Source organism: Mastigoproctus giganteus, chromosome 4 (assembly GCF_048544385.1).
Source record: "Mastigoproctus giganteus isolate SK-2022 chromosome 4, ASM4854438v1, whole genome shotgun sequence".
In the NCBI taxonomy this organism is placed as follows: Eukaryota; Metazoa; Arthropoda; class Arachnida; order Uropygi; family Thelyphonidae; genus Mastigoproctus; species Mastigoproctus giganteus.
In genome coordinates this window covers 185,440,317-185,464,124 of record NC_143578.1, presented here as the reverse complement: position 1 = coordinate 185,464,124, position 23,808 = coordinate 185,440,317, and positions in this window count along the sequence as shown.

Sequence of the window (23,808 nt, the reverse complement as noted above, 5' to 3'; positions counted from 1 at the left end):
CATAAATTCAATTGAGGAAAGACAATTGTAGGATAGATGTGGAGGTTTACCTTTAGCCAGCATGTGGTTGATTGCTGGAACAAACTTCCATCTGTAGTTGTAGAAGTTCATAGCTTAAATAGATTCAAGGCAGAACTAGACAAACATTTTGAGCGAGTGGATGGGTGAAATTAGGTTTTTTTTTTTTTTGGGCTGATGCTATATATAAGCTTGCTTTCTTGCATCATGTGCCTTTACTAATGCTAATTCTAGTAATTTATAACTTGCTGGTTAAAATAAAACTATGGCTCCTAGTTCTAGTCATTTATAACCATGAAAATTTCATCCTTATTCATTTTACTTAAGCCTCTCAGAGCTTTAAACACCTCAATCAAGTCTCCTCTATGGTGCCTAGTTTTCAAGCTGGGCAACCAACATGTTCGAAGTGTTTCTTCGTATGGACACCTTTTTCTCAATCTCACCAGGCAAGTTACCTGTCTTTAGACCCTTTCAAGAAGCTTGATGTCTTTTTTTTTTTTTTTTTTTAGGTATGAACTTTAGGTGTACGTATAAAGAAATAGAAAATTTGTCAATTTTTTTACAGCCAAACATGGAAGCATATGATGTGTTACAGCAGCATATTTTTTTCAAATGATCTTGCTATGTTTCCCAATGTTTCTATTGCAATATGAATATTTCTCATACCCTCCCTATCAACATAGCATATGGAGAGCATGCTTTTCCAAGTTAAAAATGGTAAAGAACTATTTAAGATTAACAATGACGCAAGGAAGGTTAACAAATTTGAGTCTCATTAGTATTGAAAAAGATATTGTTTCCAGTTTCAATATTTCTGAAATTATCAATGATTTTTCGATAACAAAATCAAGAAGAATAAACATTTAGTTTTTTACTATTATATTATTGTATTCTTCTTTGTTAATATATATAAACATAATACTTTTGTATGTATAATCTTTACTTCATTGTTTCTTTTCTAATTAATTTTTAATTTATACTTTTTTTTTAAAAGTAAATTTACAAATGTACATAATCACATTGTGATTATCTAAATTTTGTTGTCAATAATTATAATTGTTTTACTTTTGTTATTAATTATCATTATATGAATAAAATTATAACAAAAAATATATACACTTTTTTGAAGGGATACCAAATTGCGATGAGCACCACATTTCCTATGAATGCTCCTGATTATAGGAACTGCACATGTAAAATGATTATAACTGATATCTGAATAGTCCCACTCGTATATCATATTTCAACTATTATTTCAGTTTTTTGTGTAATTATTAAATTTTATAATGTAAGTAGCCTCTCATTTTTCTTTTTGTGAAATCCCTTTCATTCTCTATGATAATGAAATTCTTTTTATTAAAAGGCTTTTTGCAAATATATGCATATCCTGCAATTTCAGAAATATTATTCTCACCTTTTTCAATATGTTTTTTATGTGTTCCCCTTTCTTGTATCTAATTTCCAAATTGTTTCCCTAATGTATAGTTTGCCACATACAAATGTGTTTTGTTAATAAAGTCAAAATAATTGTAAAATAATTAATCTGTTCTTTGAAATAACTTCCTGTACTATTCACTGGTTTGCAAATTCTTTTTTGTTGTTTTTTCAATTATACCTTTAACATATGGCACTATGACTGCTTTTCTGAAATTAACATTTTTATTATTTTGCACTTATCTCATTTTGGGAAATTAATATTCAGTTGTATTGTCAATGTTTTTACCTGGAAATCTGTTGTTTATTAAGGTTTTTTTTTTTTTTTTTTTGGGTATAACACTCTTCACATACCCAGTCTGCTCAGTATGTTAGTGTTTCAATATTTACTTTCTTAATATCTTTGGGTGGTATTAATTATAAATTTCATATCTACCTGAATCTGTGTTTTTTTTGTTTTTTTTAAGATATATTTGCATAATTAGTTATTAGTTTGATTACCATTGCATCTAGAAACAGCAGCTTGTTTTACATTTCTGATTCCAATTTAAAACTAATTGATCTGTCTGTTATTCATAAATGTCAAAATTTTTGTCAGTTTTCCCATCTTCCATGTTAAAAGAAAAAAAAAAATTGTCATCAGAGCAGACCTATAGTAATGGTTTGAAGTCTAGTGACATTTTCTTTAAAGGTTGCCATTAAAATCTCCACCATGAGGAGATAAAGAGGGTTGCTCATGCTTAGACCAAGTTGTCGAATATAAATTCTGCCTTCAAAAATAAAATATCCTTCTTCTATTGCTGATGAAGTAATTATATGAATATTTTATCTGGTAAACTTTTGTTACTTTGGCAAATCTCACCACCTACCCATCGATCTTTTGCTGTACAGTGTTGATTTTTATCATTTGGCACGTTAGTGAACACTGAATAAATATCCATACTTTCTAATAGAATATGTTTATATATTTCTTGTTTAATAATGTTACTAAAATCCAACTTGTTTTTGACCTGATTATCCTTAAGTAGTAGTGGAATGCTAACAAACCATTTTGATAAATTATGTGCCAAATTGTATTTACTGTTGATGAGCATAATTGAGAGATTTCAATAATCAAAATAATTATATTTTTATATGGTGATTAAATTTAATAATTCAATAATAATTAAATCTGATACTTCATCAGCCTTGGGTGCCTTATTTACTTTTTAGCTTCAACAGTTTCTTTTCCAGATTCTTCTCAGTTACCACAAAATCATTTAGCTCTCAGTTATAACTTGGTATTCCTCTGATATTCCCATCCCTAAAGATTTTTTCTCCATGTGTGAATGTAGATTCAAAATATTTATTCAGTTTGTCTATATAGTTTGTGTGTTCAGTTTATTTATCAGCATAGGATCATCAATATTAATGCCATTTATCCAGAGGATCAATGTAATTCTTTGCCACTTTTGTTTGCATTTTTACCCAAAGGCTTCTCATAATCGGCCTCAGCTTGCCTAACCCCCTTAGTGATTTGATTGCAGACTAGTACTTACTGTAGGTTTCTGTGTTCCATGATGATTTTTCAGTCTCTTTTTATTCTCTGCCACTAGTCTCATCAGTTCATCTAATACCCATTTAGGTCTAAACCTTGAACAAGTATCTCTTAGATGGTATAAAAAGCTTAGTTCTACGATTACTTTCCTGAATGCTTCCCATTTAGATTTTGCTGTGGGTAATATGAACAGTTTTAAAAATTGCCTGAGACCACTGTAGTCACCTTTACAAAAGCAAAAGCCCTTCACTTTGCCCTTGAGAGTAGTTACGTCTTTAAGTAAATCCCACATCAATACAATGTGATAACTGCTACCAAGTATGTCTTTTATCTGCAGATTCTTAATGCATGAAAAATCAATGCTGATTACCAGATCAAGCATATTGCTTTTCTTGTTACCTGTCTAATGTGCTGGTGCAAAAACAGTCCTCCATTACACCCAGAAAGGTTCTGCTGTTGTGGAAGTGCCCATCCCACAAGTTCCAACCAATATCTGGAAAGCTAAAATCTCATATTGTAAGGAATTCTGATTTGCTGGCCAAGTCTATTTGTCTCTATAGTTGTTCATTATGCTCATCACAGTTGTTTGGCTATACCATACTTATTTTTATTAAGTGACATCCTGTCTGCCCTTTCTGTTCTCGTTAGTGTATTAGCAAATAGTATCATGACTGATAATATATTAGCATTAGCATTAGTAGAGACACATGATGAAAGAGAGCAATCTTATACAGCATCAGCCAAAAAAAAAAAAAAAAACACCCCTTCCCATTTCATTGATCCATTCATTCCAAATGTTTGTTTAGTTCTGCCTTGAATGTATTTAAGCTATCAACTTCCACAATGACAGATGGAAGTTTGTTCCAGCAATCAACTACCACTGGGTAAAGGAAAATTTCCGCACATCTATTCGCCAACTGTCTTTCCTCAATTTCAGTTTAGGTCCCCTCAGGTTTGTAATCTGAGGAAGAATCCCATCAGCATTGTGCCTTCTCAATCCATTCAAGGCCTTATACATCTCAATCAGATCGCCTCACAGGTGCCTAGTCTCCAGAAGCTGCAATTTGCAAAACTTAAACCTTTCTTCATAACAGCCCCTTTGTACGCTTCACCAGTCTTGTTGCCCTTCTCTGTACTCATTCTAGCAACTCTACATCCTTCTTAAAATGAGGGTTCCAGACCAGTATGCAATACTCAAGGTGTGGCCTGACCATTGCCTTATACAAGGGGATAATCACCTCCTTATCCCTGCTCGCAAAATTCCTGTATATAATTGGCAAGACCCCATGATCTACTCTGGCAGCCTGTCTATACTGCTCAGAAAACTTCATATCTGACTGCACAATTACCCCAGTTTCTCTTTCATTCTCCACTACCCTTTGCATTTGTCAATGTTAAACTTCAGTTGCCACTTCTCAGCCCATCTACCAAACTTTTCCAGATCCTGTTGTAGCAGCATACTGTCATTATTGTTATTAACAACCCTGGCAACCTTTGTATCATCTGCAAACTTTGACATTAAGCTTGATATACCTTCATCAATATCATTGATAAAAATACAAAACAACAATGGGCCCAACACCAAACCCTGAGGGACACCACTAATAACATTAGTCCATATAGAGCAGTACACATTGACCACCGCTCTCTGTCTTCTCGCACTCAACCATCCTTTTATCCATTGTAGCAACTTACCCTTAATGCCATACTGCTCCAATTTGTACAGTAGTTTTCCATGTGCAACAGTATCAAAAGCTTTCCTGAAATCGAAGTATATGATATCGAAATTAACTTTTGCATCCAGTTCCTTTGTGACCACATCATAGTATCCAATCAAATTGGTCAGGCAAGACTTCTCCTTGACATACCCATGCTGCATCTGAATTATTGCTGCAGTCTTCTCTAAATGATCGTGCAATGCTTCTTTAACCAGTGCACTATGGCCACAGAAGCCGATGCGCCAACAACTACCAAAAAAAAAAAAAAAAATTTAACCAGTGACTCCATTATTTTCCCTGGAACAGAAGTCAAACTAACAGGTCTGTAATTATTTGTCACCCTTTGATCCCCCTTTGTGAATTGGAGATACATTTGCACATCTCCAGTCTGTGGGACTTCCCCCATGTCCAAGGATGCTCCATAATTATGGCTAAAGGTTTGCTTACTTCCTATGCTGCCTCCTTTAATATAACTGGAAAGATCCCATCCACTGGAGGTGCCTTTCTTATGTTTAACTTCAACAATTTCTCCTTCACTTTGCTCTCAGTTATTACAAAATCATTTAACTCCCTGTTAGAGTTTGATGAACTCCTCATGTGTGAATGTAGATGCAAAATACTCATTTGGTTTGGCAGCTACCTGAGAATGATCATCTACAGTCAAACCATTGATATCAAGTGGACCAATCTGATTCATCCTCTTCCTTTCAGAGTTTACATAAGTAAAGAGGTCTTTGCTGTTTTTCTTTGCATCCTTTTCCAAAAATTTTTCATAATCTGCCTTTGCTTGCCTAACCTCCTTTGTGATTTGATTGCAGACTAGCTTGTATTTACCATAGAGTTCTATGTTGCCTGACAATCTATCTGCATCCCATGCATTTTTCTTCTCTGCCGTGAGTCTCATTAGTTCCTCTGACATCCATTTGGTCCTGAACCTAGAGCAGTATTTCTTAGTTGGAACAAAAAGCCTAGTAGCTTCCAAGATTACTTTCTTGAATGCTTCCTGTTTAGAGTAAGTGACATAGTTTTAACTAGTGATGGGGTAATTGACTGATTTTCCTAATTGATTATTTCAATAATTAAAATAATCAATAATATATGCAAATTAGTTGATTATGAAATTGACATAGTTGAAAACTGAAGAAGGAAAAACAAAGAAGCAACATTGGAGGGATTCAGTCAAAACAAAAGATAAAGTGCTCTTCCTTTTCAGGCAGTAGTTCCTTTTGGCCTCTCTCCCTTCCTTTCTCCATATGAAAAATGATCAGTTATATTCAAGTTACATTGAAATTTTTATCATAATCAAATTTGTATATAATTCATTGTGAAAATGCCATAATAAATTATACCTGCACTACTTTTAAGGGTACCTCCGTAGCCAGGTGGGAAGGAGCAGTAGTGCATATCACATGCTTCTTGATTAGACCGGGGTTCGAGCCCGTCACCACCAAATACAGAAGATGCAGAAAAGTCAGGGAATGACCACCGCATATCCCAGAACAATATGGCCTTAGTTGCTAATGCTCCTAAAAACCAAAACAACAACAACAACTACTTTTAACTTGTAGGATAAGTGATGGTGATTTAGATCAAGTTAAGCTTTTCATTCATTTTAAATACAACAGGTTTTTTTTTACCCTTTTTTTTTTTGAGATGTGTATTTGCTTGAATTGGTGGTAAAATAGATTGACTACTGAATATGAAATATTACTGATGTGAATTGCTATTTGGGCATTATTGTCCATAGGATGCTTAAAATTTTTATAAATCAGTTATGCTTAAGTTTAGTAAAAGCAAAGTAATTTCTGTAGGAACATTTGCAATTATCAAACATTTTTATAATTTTACAATAAGTGCAAATATTTATTTATTGATATTAAATCCTATTTTTAGTATAAATAAGATACAATTGATGTTATATTGATACTATTTCAAAATATTCATCAACTTGCTATGGACTTATAAATCAAGCACTGTGAATGGTTATTTATAAAGTGGTCATGGAATCAGCAGTTGTGGCATTCGTGAATAGCATGGAGATTTGATATATAAGATCGTAAAGAATACCTAAGGTTCCTTAGGTATTCTTTACCATCATGCAAAGGCAGCAAAAACAAATAAAGAAATGAGAGAATTGGTGGATAAACATTATTTATGAGAAAGCAAGAAGAATAGCTAGACTGAATTTCCGATATGAAACAAGAGGGTTTCCAAACAAAAAAAAAGCTGTTAATGCAGCACTGCCCTATCATGAATATCCAGGACATCTGCTTATATACAAATAACCTTTATTTATAGGAAAACTAATTATGTATGCTGAAACCTTTAGCCATTATGAGACATCCTCTGTGGAACACTTTGGCCTTCAATGTGGCGACCAGTTGAGTTCTGTTTTTTGGGCAGTCTCTCCTTGCATACACCCAGTGATACTATTCATCCCAGAGATTCTCTGTAGGATTGAAGTCATGGCTTTGGGTTGGCCAGTCCAGCTTTTTGGCACTTGTGTCCTCAAGCCAGTCTGTCACGGTGCGTTCAGTATGACATTGAGCTTTGTCCTGCTGATATACAGCTATGGGCCCTTCACTGTGCTGTTACAATATAGGTGTTTTGTGTTGCCCAAAACAACCAATGGTGTTAGTGTCAGGCCAAACCATGAAAAATGGCCCCAGATCATTGCACTGGCTCTTCCAAACTTCATTGTCAGGTCAATAGTCTGTCAAGTATCTTTCTCCAGGAGTCCACCACACTTAGGCATGACCATGGTGTCTACCAGCAGACTGGTAAACTGTGCACCATGACTCATCACTCCAAAGCACAGCTTTCTGTTGATTTATGGGCCTTACACCAAGCTAGATGGTGCTTAGCACTAGCTGGAGTGATTAGTGGCTTGTGGACACCTGAACAACCATGGCAACCTATATAATGCAGTGTAACTGTGCTAACATGTCTCAATTGTCTCACTGGGGCCTGTATCTGCTGCAACATCTTCTATCTGCATTTCATGCAGACGGTTCTTTGCAGGGCACTCCTATTATTCTGTCAGCTTTGAAGGTTTTCTGGGTCCTTTCATGACAGTGTCAGCACCAGTCTGTTTCTATTTGCAAATCACATCCCCAGTCATCAACCTAGGGATCTTCAGTTCCATTGAAATGTCGTGTATAGACCAATTGTTTATGTGGCATCATGTTATCATATTGTGCCGGAAGTCAGTTAACTCCATCAATTGTGGCATCTTGAACTACTCACAGTTGGTTGTAATTGTAGTAGTTGAAGGCCTACAAGCATAACTATAGTTGGGTCTTACATGTGTTGTTTTGGTAGGACATGACCAACTATCAGTGGAGGGGTGTCTGGATATTAATAGTAGGGCAGTGTATATACGCACACACACACACACACACACACACACACACACACACACAAGATATTTATTTTTATTTTTTTTGTCATATTTGAACTGAAATTTTTGAATTTTTTAAAACTGGACTAGATTTTGTGAAATTTAAATTTTGCTTAATGAACTGCTTTGTTCTCACTGGGAAAGTTGTTCCCCACCCTTGGTTTTAGCATACAAATATTACTGGTGTACTTTTGAAACAAATGTAAACCAATTTTATTTGAAAGAAAGAAACAAGTAGCCACAAATGGTTATGTGGTGCTCACTCTTCAGTATGTATTTAGCTGTGTAATCCTGCTGGCTGTACAAGAGCAGGTTGCATCTCCTCTACTCAAGCTACAATGGTTGTTTTGTTTTTGCTTCAAATAACATAATTTTACATTCATTTCAAAAGTATACCAGTGACATTTTTAGGTTAAGCTGATGGTAAGGAACATCTTTTCCATTGAGAAAAAATGCAATTTATTAGGCTATATTTAAACTTAGAAATTATAAATTTTAAACAGTAACATTTAGTCCAGTTTTAATATTGAATTCAAATATAAACACAAATATGACAAAAAAAAAAAAAGATCCCAGTGCCTTTTAATTGAAACAGTCTGTATATAGTTTATATTAACTTAATAATAAATATCTGTACATTACTTTTCCTGAAATAATCCAGTTCACCTACTTGTCTTCTGTGACTACTATTTGATGTTATTGTCTAAGGTCAGTATTTGTTATAATCAGTTTATTTGTCTATTACTTTTTTGTCACTCTGAATTTAGCTCTTGCTATATTTTCTCCTTTGATTTCCTCCACCTGCATTTCCAGCATTTTGTAAATTTCATTTCTTTTATAAGAGATGGGGTTAGCATTGAGATAAGGTGGGTTAGTTATTATTAGCCATATGGTGCAAGGAAGCCTGAGGCTTATGCTGCCAAAAAAAAAAAAAAAAAAAAAAAAAAGAGTACCCTGAGAGAGAGAGAGAGAGAGAGAGAGAGAGAGAGAGAGAGAGAGAGAGAGAGAGAGAGAGAGAAAGAAAGAAAAGTAGGAGAGAATCACCAAAAAAGAAAAGAATAATGATATCCAGCTCAGGACCCTAGGTGTGCCAAGCCCATACTCACTTGGGGTTACTTATGGTTCACATCTTGGAGTTTTTGATGAACTAATTAGTTAATGTTTTAAACTTAGAAATTATAAAATTTAAACAGTAACATTTAGTCCATTTAAAGAAGAATTTAATTTAATGTAATGAAGAATCTGCAGTATAATGTATTTTATTAGAATGCGTGAAGTATCAATAATCAGTTGGCTGTCTTAGTTGATCCACTCACTTCTGATTTTTGATATGTTTATACACTCCCTGTATTTCACTTCCAACCTAAAAAAAAGGGGGGAGAATTATTTTAGTTTTTTATTTCATGAAAATGGTTGGATAAAACCAAGGATTTTTCTTTTGTATTGTGGAATAACTGTCAGACTGAAATAGGATTAATAAGTAGGAGAAGAAGTGTTTATCTGATGGTTCACTATGAATTAAAAGGTTTAAAACATTGGACTTTGTTAATTTTATCTTTATTTAGACTTCAATGTATTACAATGTTTTTGCTGTGTTACATGTGGGTGGGGAAAGCAGTGAGTGGCACCTGTCAATCACTGCTTTGTTTCTGACTGTTAGTCGAAATATGGACTTGTACCCAAGATCTGGAGTTTACCCAATTTTTATCCAGAAGGAAATATGAAAAATACATTACAAAAATGATGAGTGGATACATTGATTTGCATATTAATGGTTGCTATTTGTTTATTAAATCGCAGAAGAATAAGTGTTGCATTTCAGTTTTCATTAAATACAGATAGAAGTACTTAAATTTTTACAAAAAATTAAATGAATATTATGTTACATGTGCAGTGAAGTGAAAATTATTAGTAGGTCATTAATTAGTAATTAATTGGTAACAACTTCATTTACTTTTCACTTTTATTAATCAGAGAAAATGAAAAAATACAATTAATAAAAATATAAAAAAAAATGTAATACAGCTGAAATGTAATATGCTGTTTACATTATCTAACTTGTTATTTTTCCTCTCTTAACTTAGTTTTTAAGTTTTGCATAAAAGTAACTCTTGTGGCTACTTTTTTGTTAAACTTTCTTATGCACAGTGGTTATGATCTCTATCCTTCCACTAGGTTTGAATATCCTGCTGAGATGCACAGGAATTTTTATCAGCTCTTTTCCCTTCAGCCTGGTTAGTAAGCCTTGCATGCTTCATAGCCTTAGTTGCCATGATGCAAAAACAAAACAAACAGTGTGAAAGTAAAATATGAATTAGTTTAAATAAATACACCCCGAGTGCCAAGCGCGTGACTATAGCGATTTCTGAGTGATTTCTAAGTGCTTTTCTCAAAGTGTGGCTGATAATTATAGTATTATTCTTCATTTTTCAGAGTTATTTAATTTTGCTGTTCTAAAGTAAAGAATTTAGTGTACCTAACAGAAAGGAAAGACACCTTTCTTCTTGTATATAGAACTACTTACTAACGCACTAACTACTAACCTTCCTTATTGCTTGGTCACTGGTGGCACCGCTCCTGCCTCCATGTGACAGGGCTGGAAACCTGGGAGAAGAAAGCCACTCTGCAGGGTGGCTTTCTTCTCCCAGGTCTTTGCTTCTAAAAGGAGCAAAGATGGACAAAATTAAACAGTCCACTTATGGATCTTTTGATCCAGACCTAGATAAACATGATCCAGATCATGATGACACAACGTCCCATGCTAAGAGACAAAAAAAAAGAAGGAACAGATAATACTGTACCTCTCTTTTTAATACTACACTCCTCCACAGACCAATCATTGAGTAAGCTTTCCCCATTTTTGATACAAAAATGTCTTGAAAATGTGGCTGGCCCTCAAAAATGGTTAGGCGATTAAGATCCGGAGATTTATTAGTTGAAATGACCGAACATAGACTATTAACAGTATCTACCTTTGGTGGAATTCCCACGAAGGTTACCCCACATGTCACCTTAAACTCCTCTAATGGGGTAATATCAGAGCAGGATCTCTTAAACATATCGGAGGATGAACTTGTCCACGAACTACGAGATCAAAGTGTGGTACACACAAAAATAATCGTCATCAAAAAAGATGGAGAGCCTGTCCCTACTTGGACAGTGATACTTGGACCTACTTGGACAGTGATTTAAAACACCGAACCTACCTACCACTATAAAAGCTGGTTACCTTAGATGTCAGGTAAGACCTTATATTCCGAATCCAGTCCGGTGTTTTTAAGTGCCAAAAATTTGGCCATTCGCAAACTGTATGCAGAGAAGTTCTGTCTGCCTCAATTGCAGGTCCTCAGATCACAATCAGAGTGACTGTTCAGCTGCAAAAATGACGTGTCCGAACTGCAAAGGTGACCACCCTGCATATTCCAAAATTTGTGAAAAATGGAAAACTGAGAAAAAAAATGGTAAAATACAAGGTCGAGAATAAAGTCAGCTACCAAGAAGCAAGAAAACTAGTTTCACCTACTATAAATAAAAATATTACCTATGCTAATATAATAAAAAAAATACCAAACAGTCTCCACTCAAACAGATGTCACAGTTCCCATTAACAAATCAATTTCTGATTGGGTTAGAACTGTCCTTTCTGTGCAACCAAGTGTGCATAAACAACAACCCAAACACAGACCAGACAAATAATGCTCCTCTGACAATACCAGCGGCATCCCCTCCTCAGATGTGTGCTACTACATCCGATATTACAAACTCAAATGCAAAGAAAAATACTCAGGACATAACCTTGGATACAGATGGCATATCTATACACGAAGATCCAATTTTAGAAATCTATGCTGAAGAAGAAATGGACACTGGTCGACCAGTTTTCAAAAAAGACAAATCAAAATTGCAATGTAATAAGCCGGTCTCCTTCAAAAAGCAGTCAGATACAGCTCCATCAATTAAACACAAATAATGGCCTGTATTTTGCAATGGAACTGCAGAGGCTTTCGTTGCAACACAGATGATATCCATGATCTAATTAACCGGTATTCTCCAGTTGCTCTTTGCCTTCAGAAAACTTACCTAACCTCACAAATTTCTCTTTCGATAAAGAACTATTGCCTTTATCGAAGAGATCATAATAGAGCAAATGCTGCCCACAGTGGTGTAGCAATCCTAATAAATTCAAATATCCCAACTAAACATATTCCACTTCAAACTGAAATAGAAGCTGTTGCTGTTCATTTAACTCTCTGTATTTCAATAACATTGTTTCAATTTACCTACCACCAAACCATACTTACTCTTTAAAAGATCTTGAAGATCTCTTCATACAGTTACCTCCACCTCTCTGTATATTAGGAGATTTTAACGGGCACCATCCCTTATGGGGCGATCCTAAACTAGACAGACGTGGTCGACTCATTGAAAGCTTTCTAGAGTCACAAAACCTTACCATACTCATACTCAATGCAGACACTCACATACAACTCCCAACTGGACACACCTCAGCAGTAGATCTCTCAATTTGTTCTTCAGTGCTGGTTCTGAGCATAGAGTGGTATGTTTCAAATAATCTTATGGGCAGTGACCACTTTCCAGTCATTCAATGTTTTAATATCAAAGACTCCTTCAAACAAACCCTGCAGGAAATGGAAATTTGTTCGGGCAAAATTTCGATCATCAATCTCTCTTGATGAGGAAAAAATCCAGCTCCAGAATATTGATAATGTATAAGTTAGTAAAACGCATCATATTAGTATGCAGCTAAACTCTGAATTAGCAAAAATATGCAAAGGCAGCATCGTTTAAGTTATATCTTAAACTCTTAATGTATTTCGGAATATTGATAATGTAACAGATTACATCACGTCACATCTCCTAAAAGTGGCCAAGGACACAATACCATTATCAAATCCCCCTGATCGCAAGCATTATAATTACTGGTGGATTGAGGAATACACAAAAGCAAAGAAAGCAAAAATAATTAAAGCCTGGAATTTATTTCGGCAATATCCAACCACAAGCAACCTCTAATTATAAGAAGCTAAGGGCAAAAGCACGATTTATACAAAGTCAAATCAAGAAAGAATCCTGGACCCGTTTTGCATCAACCTTTAACAGAAACACTGATCCAAAAATTATATGGAAAAAAATTAGACAATTATCTGGTAAGTTTACTACTATACCTTCTCCAATCCTCTCCTGGAAAGGGCAAGACCTGTCCAGTCCCTTAGATATTGCCAATGCTTTGGGCAATACTTTTGCTGAAATCTCAGCAGCATCAGCCTATTCTACCATCATTCCAATGAAATAAAAACACTGGAGAAAAGCATGCCCATTAACTTTCAAACTGCCTGCCTTCTTTCATATAACAAACCTCTGCAATACTCTGAACTTTTGCATGCCATTAGAACAGCCCACAATGGTGCTATGGTGCTGTTGGGTCAGATGGGATTTATTATGTCATGCTATAACATCTTGATGACAAAACTTTATGCCTGCTTCTGGTTTTTTACAATCATATATTTTTAGAAAATGTTTTTCCAGCTTCTTGGCATCACTGTACTGTTTTGGCATTCCTAAAGCCTGGAAAAGATCCAACAAACCCCCATAGCTATAGACTGATATCTCTCTCAAGCTGCCTCAGCAAAATCCTAGAAAAAGTTGTTCACAGAAGACTCGTCTGGATCATTGAGTCAGAACATCTAATGAGCCATAGTCAATATGGCTTTTGTAAAAATAGGTTGTGCTTAGATCTTATGGTCAAGGCTGAATTCACTATTTGAAATGCCTTTGTTAAACATGAACATCTTGTAATGGTTTCAATAGATATAGAGAAGGCTTTTGACAACACCTGGTGGCATGGCACAGCATACTTAGTGATCTTTACTCTCTTGGTCTGCGGGGCAACTTTCCTATATTTGTTCAGAACTTCCTACATACTAGATTGTTTCAAGTTCAGTACCAACATGCCCTCTCCACAACGTTCATGCAGGAAGAAGGTGTTCCACAGGGATCAGTACTGAGCAGGGCTCCCACTCACAAATTTTAAAAAAAACTTAGATTGCAACTTAAATAAACCCAAAAAAAAACTAGTTTTCATCATATAGTATAGCAACACAAATAAGATAAAACTTACCATGCAAAAATATCTTTTATTTAATTGTAATCAGAATTTTCATCCCATTCAGTTCCCTCCACATTTATTTTTTGAAGTTCTTTCATTTTTTTCAAACGTTCTTCGTATCTTTTATGACAAGTTACTTGTATGACTTTTTTACTAATTCTGATTTAGGTTTCCACATATAGCAATTTTGATTAGATCTATTTATTGCCTGTTTTGCCATTAGTCGATTTTTCACAGTTTCTAGTTTAAGGGAGTTTGTGGCTTTTGTTTTTATATGGTTTTCTTGGGAGAAGATTCTTTCTACGCTTGCCGAAGAGTGAGGTAAAATAGTTAGACTGGTCATAAAGTTAGATAAAATCTCATATTTAGAATTATTAAAGCCATCTTTTACATTACGTAACAGATACCAAAACTCAGGGATGGTTTTGTAAGAGAAATCTATATCTTGATTTAAACGAAATGATCTCCATTCATCATCTAGAAGATCTAGTTTGTCTTCAGAAACAAGGTGAGGGAACTGCATTGCTAAATGCAAAATTGAGGATGGTGAATTGGCACGATCATGTATCACTGCTGGGTCAAGAACATTGAGACTGGCGATAATTCCATCATCATTTAGAGGAAATATTTTTCTGATTTCCATACAAAGTTCAACAAGAAATTTTAAACCCTGCTTTCACTGTCACCAAGTGGTGTTGAATTTAATAAGGCCATACAACGGCCTCCCAAATATATTTTATTCAGAGGCTTATGATTTATTGCATTGCTTGGATCAATTTCAACCAGCTTGCATGAAGTAATGACTTCTTTTATGAAAAAACTAAGAATATTTTTATACTTAATTGAAACCATTGAATGAAGTAAGTGCAATCTGAAATGCTCAGATTGAAATTCAATATTCAGGCAGTTTATTTTCTCCAGTACATATCCTAAAAACAACAACATATGCTTAGTTCCTTTGGTGATCATAGTATTGTAAATATTCCCTGCACCATTGATTTTGTCAATTTTGGATTGAGACTGAAAATAAAGAACTAACGCATCCCACTGCTCAATAATAATTTTTATTACATTGCCACGGGATAACCAATGTGTTTGTGCTAATTTGGGGATTTTATGCTTGGCAGTATCTACAACATCTTGAATCATTTTGAACTCGTTTAATCTTTTACTACTACGGGAAAAATAACAAGAGATATCTTTTATAAATATTTCTAGATATGATGGTAGTACCTTGACTGAATGACTAGCACATAATGCAAAAGAATGGCAAACACATCCCATTATAAATACTGATGGTACATCCTTTTTTAGCAATGACTGGAACCCACTCTTAGTACCCATCATAGTGGCACAATTATCACTTCCAAAGCCAACGAGATTACTTATTTGAATGTTTTTTTTCTATGAAAAGATCTTTTACAGCTTGATAAAGCCCTTCTGAAGTACCATTTTCAACACAAACAGTGTCAAGTAACACATCTACAACATCAAGTTTTTGAATATCAAAATATCTAACAACAACAGCTAGAACTTGCGATAAAGATAAATCTGTACTTTCATCTATTATCATTGAAAACTTGTTGTTTCTGCATATGTTAGAAATGTATATTTTTTCATGATAGGCTATGCCATCTTGTATAAGATAAGAGACTTTAGTCGCCTTCATCTGAACTTGTTTTGCAATATTGCTATCACGAAATGCTTTCTTACATGCTTCTATAAGGTGATCACATTGCACAAATGGAATATTATGCTCAGAAATGAGTGCAGCAATTGTTAATTCTGCCTTTGCTACTTCTTCATTCTCCGTAGGTTTACGTTTTGTGAAGAACGTGTCTAACGTTGAACTTGTCTTAGCAATATTTGCACTTTTTTATGTTTAACTGTATTTTTATGCGCTAGTAACATCGATTTATTGGCATTCTTTAATTTAATTTCACAACAAATACAGTAAGACGCACCTTTTTCATTAGTCTTCTTTCAACCAATCCTTTAATTCCGGATCTTCTAACCATTCATTTCTAAAATTTTGAGTATACCACCGTTTACTCATCTTTCTCTGTGGGGAACAAGTTTCAGACATTGTGGGCAATTTGTGGGTATGGCTAATTAGCAGTTATCTTATTTAAAATGTTCTATAAAATAAAAAAATAAATCACTAATCCATTAACATAAAATAGAAATAGTCACTACAATTTAAATTTATTATACCACTGTATGTAGTACACGCATAAATGTAAAAATCACACCAAATAATGCAATAATACCACGAACGATCACGAAAGACTGTGCAGTAAAGACCGCCTGCTCAGTAGGCTGCGCATACATGTTAGTAACACGAACATGTATGCTTACATGTATGAACATGTAAGCGTAATTTCATAGTGTAGAACCCTGCGAAAACATTGAAATCCTTTTACATTTGTAGTATTTTGTACAAGCACTTGAGATATTACAAATTATGATCAGTATTGTTAGAATATAAAATTTAAAAAATTGTAAACTGTTATTAAATGTATTAAATTTTATTGTATTTACAAGAAATAAAAATAAATTTTGACTTAAAATTAAAAATTACCGAAAAAACCCAGATAACGAGATATTTTTGTGAAAAAAACCTATCAACCCAGATGACAATCAAAAAACCCAGATCTGGGTGGAAAAACCCAGGAGTGGGAGCCCTGGTACTGAGTGCTGCTCTGTTTGCTCTTAGAATAGATTCTATTACCAGAGCACTTCCAAATACAGTCGAGACTTACCTTTATGCAGATGATCTTTCCATCTCCTGCCATTCCAAAAATATGAGATCTATTGAATGGCAGCTTCAGATATCACTTAATAAAATACAACAGTGGGTCATCCTCAATGGCTATTGACTCTCGCAGCAGAAAACAGTTGCTATCCATTTTTGTAGGCAATGCAATCTTCATCTGGATCCTGAACTTCAAATTTCTAATGTCTTCATCCTGGTCACTAATAACATCAGATTTTTAGGATTAATCCTTGAAAACAAGTTAAATTTTATAGACCATATTAAAAATGTACGTACTTCCTCTCTAAAAAAGTTAAGCATACTCAGAGCTTTATCCACCCAAACATGGGATGCAGATCGTACCTCTCTGCTTCGGCTATACAGGGCATTAATCAGGTCCTGCCTTGATTATGGAACTCCCATATATGATTCTGCCAAAATGAGCACATTATGCTGGCTTGATCTCATTCAACACAGTGCTTTGAGGATTGCACTTGGTGCTTTCAGAATGTCGCCCACACAATCTCTACATTGATGCTCACGAGCCCCCACCAACGTTACGTAGGAAAACACTATTACTAAAGTATGCTGTTAAGATACAAAGTTGTGCCTCGCATCTCATTCAGTCATACTTATTCAATCCACCATTAGAAAACCTCTTCAGAAATAAACCTAGCATAGTAAAGCCAGCTGGTTTTCACCTCCTTGAACTGATGGAAGTTTGGAATGTTTCCGTTCATTCTATACAACATGAAGCAACCTGCTGTCAACCACCATGGGCTTCTCTTCCTCTGGTGACTTGTGACACTTACCTCTGCCAATGAGGAAAGGGCATTTTACAAGCATCTAATATCAAACAACTTCATGCAGTACTCAAAGATATATTGATTTTTTCCCAATTTATACGGATGGCTCTAAATCTAATTCAAACGTTGGAGCAGCTGCAGTGTTTCCGAATACCATTATTTCAGTATCCCTTCCATCTGAATGCAGTCTTCTCAGCTGAATTATATGCAATTAAACTGGCCTTACAAACTCTCTGTTCTGATCGCTCTTTAAAATCTGTTATTTACACAGATTCTCTCAGTTCAATTATGGCTTTATGTAATTCCTCAGATAAAGTTCTGAGGAATTACATAAAGATGAAATACGAAGCATATTGCTAAAAATTGAAGAATGCCATCAACAGGTCACCTTCTGTTGGATTCAAGCACATTCTGGTATTTTGGGCAATGAACTGGCTGATAAAGCTGCAAAAAATCCAACTACCTTAGACTTAACTAATATCCCTATTCCGCCATCAGACTATGCATTAAATATTCAAGCTGCATGCTTGTCAGAGTGGACAACAATATGGCTCTCTCAAACAAATAATTAACTCTTTCAATTTAAACATGATCCAAACATGGTCCATGAGGTTGTCACAGACATTCTCTCAGATATTCCAGACAAGCTGTACTTGCTACCTGGGAGTCTAAAACGCTGATGGAACTGATATTCGGGTGACACTCAAGTGTTTCGGCACCCAATTTCGGCAAAGTCCAGATGGTCTGTGACAGCCAAATCCTCTGCTTGCACCTTCACGATGGTGGGACTGTTAGTAATCCGGGATATAACCTCCATGCACAGGTACATGGTGGGTGACCAACTAGGTGTGAACCAATGTAAGCAGGGGTTGAGGTGTGGTGCCCACACCACATGGAGGAATGCCACCCCCCTCTATGTTACCAGGCAGTACTAGGTGGTAGATGACTCTCATCAACCGGTGCAATACCACCACTTTGCTTATTGGAGGCTCGAAGTGGTGAACCCATGTTTAGTCTCTAGAGCTAAGTTCCGGTCAACCCTTCCCTATATCTTCCATCATGCAGTATGGTTGATGACTTTTCAGGTTATGATGAACATCGTGGCGAGATCCAGTATTCCTTATGTTTCGAGGGTACACCCCTAAAATGGTGTTTGCAGGCCGGCCGAACCTATTGGTAACTCTCTAGGAGGCTTCCGGATCAGCTAGTGTATAATCTTGCTACCTCTACTCTGCCAGATAGTGATGGAGGGAGTCCGAGTAGTGTGTATGCAGGGAGCATTGTCGAGGCCACGTTATGTCAAGGATCTGGGTATATTAGCATTAGCATTAGTAGAGGCATTTGATGCAAGAAAGCAAGCTTATGCAGCATCAGCCAAAAAAAAAAAGTAACATAAATAAATAAAAATAACCACTTCCACTTCACCCCTCTGTTCGTTCGAAATACCTGTCCAGCTGAGCCTTAAACTTATTTAGGCTATCAACTTCCACGACAAGGGATGGAAGTCTGTTCCACCCACCAACCACCCGCTGGCTAAAGGCAAATTTCCGCACATCTATCCTACATCTGTCTTTCCTCAATTTGAATTTATGCCCTCTCAGGTGATTTTTCTGAGCTAGAGGAAGAATCCCATCAGCATTGAGCATGCTCAAACCATTCAAGGCTTTGTACACCTCTATCAGATCACCCCGCTGGTGCCTAGTTTCCAGACACTGTAATTTGCAAAACTTAAGCCTTTCTTCGTAAGAGAACCCCTTTGTCCCATTCACCAATCTAGTTGCCCTTCATGCCCCCATGTGTACGCCATATCCAAATATTTCATTACTTCATACAGCATGTCCCACCCACTTTTTCTCACTATTGAATACACCATGAATTGTCAAACTAATAGAGCAAGCTTATCTGTGAAAAGATCTAAACCTCCCAAGCACTTCCTAATTCATTTCACAAATATACGTGGTCTCAATTCTAATCTCAACAATGTCCATTTCCACTTGCAGTCTGCCAAACCCCATGTACATTTTCTTACAGAATCTGAGTTATCGGTTGATTCAACTACTGCTCATCTCAGATGCCCAAATTATTCAATGTATGATTCCTTTCGCCTCAAAGGTGGTAATTGTGCATATGTCCGTTCTGATATATGCACAATTACCACCGTGTCAGATTGTCCACCTTGATAGTCCCTGTCAGAGACTTGGCAATTTGGAATCTCCTCTCTTTGATCTTCTCTGGCTTAAAATCTCTACCTCATTGTGTCAAATTCATCTGTTGTCTCTACTGTTCTCCGAACTCCACTAACCACTTGGAGCTCTTTGACTTCCTCTCTTTGCAACTTGACTTTCTCCAGTCCAACTTTCCTAACAGTGAGGTAATTTTCCTTGGTGATTTTAATGTTCACAACTCCAGCTGGCTTCCGTTTTCTAGTCACACCGACCCAGCTGGTTGAGATAGTATTAGTATTAGTAATGGCCGCATGGTGCAAGAAAGCCTATGGCTTATGCTGCACCAGCCAAAAAAAAAAAAAAAAAAATTCGAACAAAACAATGATAAAAACAAAAAAAAAATAAATAAAATAAAATAAATAACTAAATAATAATAATTAATAAAAAAAAAAAAAAAAAAGTAAATTAAACCTATCATCCTATGCGCTTCCCTTACCCGAAAGTACTATCCAGATGACCTTTGAATTTCCCCAAACTGTCGGCCTCTACCACCCACGAAGGCAACTTATTCCGGTAATTTATAACTCGCTGGCTAATATAAAACTTCCTGTAGTCCAATCTAAACGTTTCCCCCCCGTAACTTGAATTTATGTCCCCTAGTTCTAGCATCATTTATAATCTTGAAAATTTTGTCCTCATTCATTTTACTGATGCCTCTTAGAGCCTTAAACACCTCAATCAAATCTCCTCTAAGGTGTCTAGTTTCCAAACTCTGCAACCCACATATTCAAAGTCTTTCTTCATAAGGATGCCCTTTTGCCGATCTCACCAGGCGAGTTACCCTTCTTTGCACCTTTCAAGAAGCTCGATGTCTTTCTTTAGGTGCGGTCTCCATACTTGAACACAGTATTCCAAGTGTGGTCTAACATAAGCCTTATATAATGGGATTATCACGTCCCTATCTCTACTTGCAAAAGTTCGATAGATCATCGATAGGACACAATGGGCCATCCTTGCGACCTGTTTACAATGCTCAGAGAATTTCATGTCTGACCGTATCGTAACACCTAAGTTCCTTTCCTCCAGTACTGGGTTTAGTTGAAATCCACCAAGTGAATACGTTTTTTTGGGATTACTGTTTCCCAGGTGTAATACCTTACACTTTGTTGGATTAAAGCACAGCTGCCATTTTTCTGACCATTCCTGAAGTCTATCTAGGTCTCTCTGAAGAAGCTCAGCTTGACAGTGATCATTAACTACTCTACCAATTTTAACATCATCTGCAAATTTAGACATCAAGCCCTCTATCCCTTCATCAATGTCGTTTATGAAAATTAAAAACAACAGTGGTCCTAATACTGATCCTTGGGGAACCCCACTTCTTATATCAACCCTATCTGAGGATTGGGTTGATGCCTCCTGCCCTGAAGCCATCCTTCTATCCATCTAAGGATTTTCCCAGTGATTCCAACCTGTTCCAGCTTATAAAGCAACCGCTCATGTGGGACTGAGTCAAAAGCTTTGCTGAAATCTAAATAAACAATGTCAAAATTATTCCCTAAATCCAGCTCGTGATTGACCCTTTCGAAATAGCGAACCACATTTGTTAAACATGATTTTCCCTTTACAAAACCATGCTGAGTATCCTTGAGAATTTCAGTTTGATCCAAATGATCCTGAATTCCACCCTTGATCATTGCCTCCGTGATTTTCCCTACTACTGAAGTCAGACTGACAGGTCGATAATTTCCAACTTCACTTTTAGAGCCACCCTTATGTATGGGAGATACATTTGCAGTTTTCCAATCCAAGGGAATCTCCCCAGAGTCTAGTGATGCTCGCATAATTAGCCTCAATGGTTCAATGCACTCGCTTTCCGCCTCTCTTAAGATTATAGGGTCATCATCATCAGCCATTTTCAATCCACTGCAGGATAAAGGCCTCTCCAGCAACTTTCCAGTTCCTTCTGTTTTGAGCACTGGCCATCCATTTACTACTCAAAGACTCATGAATTTCATCTATCCATCTCCGCCTTTGTCTTCCAGGTTTTCTTCTAGCTCCTCTTGGGTACCGTTCTGTTATTTTCTTAGTCCATCTGTCATCATGTCTTCGAGCTATGTGTCCTACCTAAGACCATTTTAGTTCTTTAGTTTTGATAAGAATGTCCTTTACTTGAGTCTGCTGCCTAATCCATGTGTTTCTCTTCTTATCTAACAGTCTGATTCCCAATATAATTCGTTCCATTCTTCGCTGTGTAGTTCTTAGCTTCTCTTCCATTCTTTTGGTGAGTGCCCAAGTTTCACTTCCATAAGTCATGGTGGGGAGTATACATTGGTTCATTATTTTACGTTTCAGACAAACTGGGATATTGCTCTTCAGTATGTGACTATATTTCCTGAATGCTATCCATCCAAAATTTATTCTTCTCTTGACTTCCAGCCATTTATCATTATTACAGCTAATAACTTGTCCCAGATAAGTATATGACTCCACCTTTTCAATTACTGCTCCTTCAATCATTATTTCCCTTTCCGTGGCATACTTGTTCATCATTACTTTTGTTTTAGCCATATTCATCTTTAGTCCAAAATCCTTACTAACTGTGCATAACTAATTAAGATTTTCCTCTAATTCTTTGGGATCGTGGCTTATGACCACAATGTCATCTGCAAATCGTAAATGGTTTAGGTACTCTCCGTTCACATTGACTCCTTTCTGTGACCAGTCTAATCTTCTGAAAGCTTCCTTAAGGGCAGCAGTAAACAGCTTCGGAGATATTGTGTCTCCTTGTCGAACTCCTTTCTCGATTTTAAATTTGCTACTGTCTTTGTCTAGTCTAATAAAGGATATAGCACTCTCATATATTTTATTCAAAATCATAATATATGGAGTATCTATGCCTTGTCTTTCCAGTGCCTGAAACATTGCCTTATGCTGTATGGAGTCAAATGCCTTTTCATAATCCACAAATGCCAGGCATAATGGTGTTTTATATTCATTTGTTTTCTCCATTAGCTGTGATATTACGTGAAGGTGATCCATAGTTGAGAATCCTGTCCTAAAGCCAGCTTGCTCTTTCGGTTGATTCTCATCAAGTATTCTTTCTAATCTGTTAGTAATGACCCTTGTGAACAACTTGTAGATATGGGATAACAAGCTAATTGGTCTATAATTTCCAATTTCTGATTTATCTCCTTTCTTATGCAGCAAAACTATGATTGCATTATTCCACTGCTTAGGCATCACACCTTTTCTAATGCACTTTGTGAAGAGCCTTCCCAGTTTTTGTGTTATGTCTCTTCCTCCCAATTTTAACAACTCTACAGTAACTTCATCTTCCCCCGGGGCTTTCCGATTCTTCATTTTCTTCAATGCATGTTCTACCTCATCAGGAAGAATATCGGGTATGTCGTATGTGTTGCTACTTTGCAATCCATGTTCCCCACTGCTGGTATCATTCCCTCGCTCCTTGTATAATTCTCTATTGTAGTCTTCTGCTATTTGAATTATGCCTTCTCTGCTGTTTATGAGTACATCATCGCTATTCTTCAGTTTCAGTATCATTTGTCTTTCTGTATTACTGCTCATGGCTGCTGATTTAAATCCTTTGTTTTCCCTTAATGCTTGTTCTACTTTTCTTGTGTTAAATCTTCTTATGTCCTCTCTGAGTCTCTTTCTAATGGCTTTGCATAACTTAGTATACTCAATTTTCTCCCTGTCAGTGTTTTTCTTGCTCTTCATTTGTCGTCTTTGGTTCATCATGACAAGTGTTTCTTGACTAATTTTTTCTTCTTTGGATTTCTGTTTCCCTATAGGTTTCTTGGGCTTTATCACTTTCAGAAAGTTGT